Genomic DNA, 5,859 nt, shown 5'->3' with positions numbered 1-5,859 from the left:
CTTTCCATTCCCAATGAGTCTTGCAATATTGTACACATTGCCGGGACATCGTTCTATTACTTGCCTGGGTTCGAAGCTTATTTCACATAGCTTCGAGCACTCGAAGTTATAATAATTGTGCGCGACATTTGCTTCTTTCAAGCAATGCCATAGTTGACGTGTATCATTTTGCGACAGATTTACTCCGTATCTCGTCGGATGACCATTGCTGAGCCAAAGGCGTACGGCAGTTACTGCAGCTGGACATCGGTGGACGTAGATGTTATGGTCAGTCTGAGTCACGGTAGTGCATTTTCCCTGTTTCAGTGTTGGTTTTGTAAATTCTGTTGTAGCTACGAAAACGAACAGGGAAACAGCACTCAGAAAGGACAAGGTGTAGCAGAACATCTCCGGACATCTATTTACCATGACGACCTACAGTAAAATGAGACAACTCGTCATGGATTTCAATATTTATTGGTAAGCGTCTTTGGGTGACAACCTATTTTGCAACAGGACAATTGTCATGTCGTTTATGTACACAGCCAGGTAATGGTAGCCAGTCTTCATTGCGTAGTACATGATACATAGACTTTCGGCCACCAGTTGCATTACGTCGACGTCACGATCACCGTAATAGCTGAATATTGAGCTCATCTGTTTTCCCCATTCGGAGACGAGGTCGAACGGGTGGTCGGATAGGTGCTCACACTTCCTGTGTACCCTGGCATACATTGTTTTTGAAGACTCCCACACAGTCTTTTTCGCGGGAAGGTTCAGAGGCAGGGACTGGAACAGGAAAATGTCTCTGGTTATCTTAAATGCTGCGACGAGCACTGTGTCGTCCGTTGACTTCGATGAACCGCATTGTAACACGTCATTCCAACAGGTATGAGGACGGCGACATCTTCCTTGGAGTTGATGATCCTGGGTAACGTCCCGCATGCCGCACACATCATCACCCGATTGGGACCAGGAATCACCAGCGTTGGCTGGCTGTTCGACATCGGACCAGTGATCGCCAGTCATTTCGTCGTCGGTGGTGGCAGGTAGTTCTCCGGAACCCAAGTCCTTCTACGACTTCCAGAAGGTTGCAACAGGTACTGCACCTTTCCGTTCCGAACGCGTCTTTTTATAATGCGGTGGCCCTTTCCAGGCTGCACACGTGTTAATTCGCTTGCATAAAATTGACCTTCAATAGGTTCTTCCTGCTGGTCGTAGAGATAGGTATTCGGGTAACCAATCTTGACTGCTCTCACCACAAAAATTTCACGCGTAAACGAACCAAGATAACTTTTGACTAACTGGTGTCTAGACTTTGCTATTCTGACAAGCTGGCCAACGCGAAAACGTGGCTTCTCTGGGGGTTTGCTCGGAGTAGGATAGAGCTTTTGTCTAAATAAATGTTCATTTTCTTTGTTGACATCCACAGGTCGTGCCGACAGAGTTCTATGAACACGATGATTATATGCTTTGACCAGAGGCTGTAAAATTTTCAAGTACGATTTATGTCCCTGATATTCAAAAGCACGATAAAGTGGCGTCATAAGACTTCGAATAGATCGTTCTGCAATACTTGCTTTCGTATTTGAATTAGAGTGGAAGAGAGATATCCCTTTTGATTTTAAAAATGCTCCGACTGACTTATTGGTGAACTCTGTACCTCTGTCTGAATGAATCAGTCTCGGAGTCCCAATACGTCTAAAAGCGAGTCTCAGTCCACGTATAATTTCCGCTGCTCGTTTATTCTGCACAGGCACTACAGCAAGCATACGAGAAAATGCGTCGATACAAAACAAAAGATAGCGAAAACCCTTGTTGTATCTCGACAGTTTCTGAAGGTCTTTCAAATCTATTTGGAATATATCCTTCACACCCAAAACGATGGTCTTCCGGAACTGACGTGGTCGCTTAAGTTCTCTGAAGAGAGAGTACACATCACTGGTTTCCAGGAACTTGGCAACCTTCGCCGGCTTTTCACCGATCGCTCGTGCGAGTCGTTGAACACCACCTAGAGCACCAGGATGGTATACGTCCACGTAAGCAGCCATTAGCACAATTTTCTTCCACGAACACGAAGTCCGTCGAATGACAAGTAGGCATTTATAACGGCTGCAACGTCACCTTTGTACCAAGAGGGCGATCGATTGTGCAGTTCGTATTTTATAAGCTCGATGACGGAACTACTTGGAACAACGCGAGAATGACAGATAATCCTTCCCTCTTCATCTATCGCAAATACGGTCTTTAGCATCTGCAGAATGGCGAGGGCCTTCTTCCTGTGTCGTGCGGGAAAATGCGCCAGAATGTTTTCGTCCCGAAGGTATGTTCCTGTTGCGTTTCCAACGTGCTCAATACCGGTTCCATTCTCGAAGTCTCTTAGCCGCTCTTGTGATAACCGGAGAAATGCGTCGACGAGGTGTCTCAGGTGTGAACGTAGGACTACCGGCTGATGGCTCTGCAGTCTCCTTTTCAAGTCGAGATGGATGTACGATAAGTGTCGGTATATTTAGCTTGACCAATAGTGGTAGGATCCTCTCGAGATACGCGGGTCGCCACACATTTCGCGCTCTTGTGACCAAATAATAAACAAGGTCTACAACGTTGGTATTTGGTATTTGTTCACCATTGACAATGAGCTCAAACGTTTTACTATTCCAGCCGAGCACGGGTTTTAGTAAACGCAGTAATTGGCTTGCTCTCATCTTGTAGCCGCTGCTCATAAAATTAACGATGGCATCTTCCTCCTCGTCCGCTTGAATCTGTGTCTGCTCTCTTGTCGATGCCACATGATTTGTCTCCTCACCTGCTGCACTAGGCTGTCTTAATGTGTTCGCGGGAAGATGCAATAGCTTGTGCAAGTACTGGATGATCTCCTTGGCCTTGATATCATCAGGCTCCTGTTTATTCAATATCGACGGAATAGTGCTTTCCCGATAGGGAACAAGCTCGTATTTCTGCATTATTTAAATGCCGATTGCTTTTGCGATGCTTTTGCCCGCTAAACTTGAAACGAGACCTAACAAGGGGGGCAACAAAAATTGCAAAAACCCGCCGGACTGATGAAGAATCCGTTTAACTTTCTTCACATCTGCACGGTCTTGCCTGGAAGCCAGTGTCCTAATGGGTGTTGCAAAAGGCTGCAATTGCTTTTTAACTTTCGCCGGTACGTCGATGTTTCCTTTGCAGAGGTTCATACAAATCTCCCTGATTGTTCGTAGCTGTTCCCTGCTGGCATGTTGAATCAGGTTGTAACGATCTTCCCCTGTCTTTGCTTCAGCGATCATACGAAGGAAACGAATGTGTTTGTTAAGCCTTTTCATGACCTGTATACGATCTGTCTGTGATCATCCGGGAAAATGTTGGTCCACACCTTATAGTGATCGTTGCTCTGTTGAGACAAGTCGATAACTAAGTATGAGTATGGTTTCTGACAGGCATCTTTATATATCGTGGGCAACAAATCATTTCGCCCGAAAATCTGCCTGGACAGCATACACAGCTGGTCTGTAGTGCGTGGTGAACGAAATAAAACGAGAGCCGTGCTATTGAATTGTATTGTGCGATACAAAGGGTCGTTGACGAACAGGTATTGCGAGATGAACACAGCCGTGATTGACAGGTGGTGACACCCAGCGATATAAAATTTGCAGATTTCTTTGAGTCTTTGCCGGTCGGCTAAACAGTCGTCAAATATAAATAATGAGTGGCTATAATTCTCCGGATCTGCAGGGATGTCTTGACTGAAATTTACTTCAGGAAGAGTATCGAATACCGGCTGCTTATAAAGATAGATATACCATATTTGCTTGAACAGTTTGTCAAAGAGGACAGCTCTGTGTTTAATTAGTCGTGCCACGAAGGTGGATTTCCCACTTTGACTAGCCCCTGAAATTGACACCGAGGCAGGCGTCACGAACCTAAAAGGTGCTATCACTGTCATTTCGTGCAAGGGAATGAAGTCTGGTCAAGATACGTTTCGTTAGATAAACAAGTCCGTGCTTGCAAACTGCAGGGAAAAAAAGCAAACTGCAAAGGTAGGTTCGACTGCAGAGTTGACGATGTAAAAAAAAAAAGAAGACTCCTCAAGGTTGCCATGCTGGCAACTTCTTATATAAGAACTGTCTGACGCTCAGCTCCTTCACTCTCGAACCTCCTTCTGAGGAGGTATGGTGTTCAGAATGATGAAATATTTTGCAGTGTTCTAACATGTGCTCCTTTTGTTTTCAGCCGGTCCAACGTGTCCGAAGGATCATCGTCGTCATCATTGCATCAGTGTACAAGTAAGCATCATGTCTTCGTCGATCTTGCATAAACTTGACAAGTTAAAGAAATGTGGAGAGTTTCAAAAAATGGCGACAATTCCTAAAAACATCAAGTATGATGTGGTTGATGTTAACAAAATTGAAACGAGGTATGGCGAGGCGGTCTACGTAGAAATTATGAAGGATCACGAGCACGTAAAGGTGTTCCTTCCAGCTCGGTTTCATAAACTAAGCACTCAAGACATCGAAGACATGAGGAACACGAGCGGACTCTGGATGGAGAAGAAAGAGCGAGTTGGAAAAGACGGGAAACGTCTTCTTTCGCCAGACATCGTGTTCGGTCAATCCGAGTAAAAAAATAAAAAGAAATGGTGATATGCCACCTTTGTCCTCCGGCCGATCGGCAGCACTACACAACATCGCTGGGACTTCAAGTTCATCTGACTAACGTTCATAACCTTGCAACACCCTGTATCCCATTTTGTGAGACACTCTGTACGCTCCGCAACTATACCAACCGCTATGAGCTTCATCTACATGACAGAGACGACGACGGGCAGGATGACAGCACATTCTTTCATGAAAACGGACGCTACCTTGCCTGTGTACTTCGACATTTCGGATTTCCGTTACGCTTTTATGTTTTGCTGAAGGCGGAACTCGGTCGACATACGCCTGAGGATGAGATCATATTTGTCACTCAATTTATTCCTTCGAGTGTGCATACGCTGTGGTCGGAACGAGACGTAGAACGTGCTGTCATTGAAGTAGGCACTGAAGTCACCAACAATTTAGAAAAGCTTGAAATGCAAGGGTCGGGATTTTTCTTATTTCGAATTCACGCCTGCATTCTTCATGTCGGTCGTCTCGCACCACAGCTCATTGGTTGTACCGACTTTGAATTGCCAAACGAATTGAAAAAAAAAGTGTCGGTGTCTTCTGAGTGTCGACCTTCACGAGGATAGTGAACAGAACATGTGTTTCGCATTTTGCGTACTTGCCGGTCTACATCCTGCAAAGGGTTCTTACAGACGCAGAGCTTCATCCTACAGGTCATACCTGTCTCAATATGTATTTCCAGAGACGTTTCCTGTAGTGTCCCCGAAAGATGTAGAAATGTTTGAGAAGCAGAACGATGTGAGCATTAACGTGTACGGTTATGACAAAGATGAAAATTGCAGATGCAAAGATGAAGATTTTGGTTGCAGTCAGTGCTGTGCGTCGTCTCTTTGTCTGTGTTTGTCTCGTCCCATTGTTTTACCTTCGCACTGGGGTATTTTATCCATTTTAAAAGATGAAAAATATGTTTACCCGATTAAGGTTGTCGACGACCAGTGCAAGAAGCATGTCGACCTACTGCTGATTGACTTCCATTTTGTACTCATTACTAATTTCAATGCTTTGTTCACACCACCTGGTTATTTTCACTGCAAACGGTGTACGATGGGTTTCACCAACCCGGGTGTACTCGCCGATCATCTACTAATGTGTAAACAACAAAAAGTGTCAAAGACTATTTTTCCAAAGAAGGGTGAGACACTGTCGTTTGCCGGAGAGCATTTGATGTCGGAAGTTCCCTTCTACTGTGCATACGACTTTGAGAGTGTACTATCAC

General features: G+C 45.0%; 1 long non-coding RNA gene across 1 annotated transcript; it reads left to right on the top strand.

Moving 5' to 3' along the window:
- Positions 1-273: 273 nt before the first annotated feature.
- Positions 274-4,827, top strand: LOC135383055 (uncharacterized). The gene is made up of 3 exons (XR_010419635.1): positions 274-459; positions 869-1,079; positions 4,210-4,827. It is a non-coding gene; the product is annotated as an uncharacterized LOC135383055 (long non-coding RNA).
- The last annotated feature ends 1,032 nt before the right edge of the window (positions 4,828-5,859 follow it).

The sequence above is a fragment of the Ornithodoros turicata genome, chromosome 2, assembly GCF_037126465.1.
Source record: "Ornithodoros turicata isolate Travis chromosome 2, ASM3712646v1, whole genome shotgun sequence".
In the NCBI taxonomy this organism is placed as follows: Eukaryota; Metazoa; Arthropoda; class Arachnida; order Ixodida; family Argasidae; genus Ornithodoros; species Ornithodoros turicata.
Note: the sequence above shows the minus strand (reverse complement) of the source record. Positions and strands in the feature narration are given on the sequence as shown.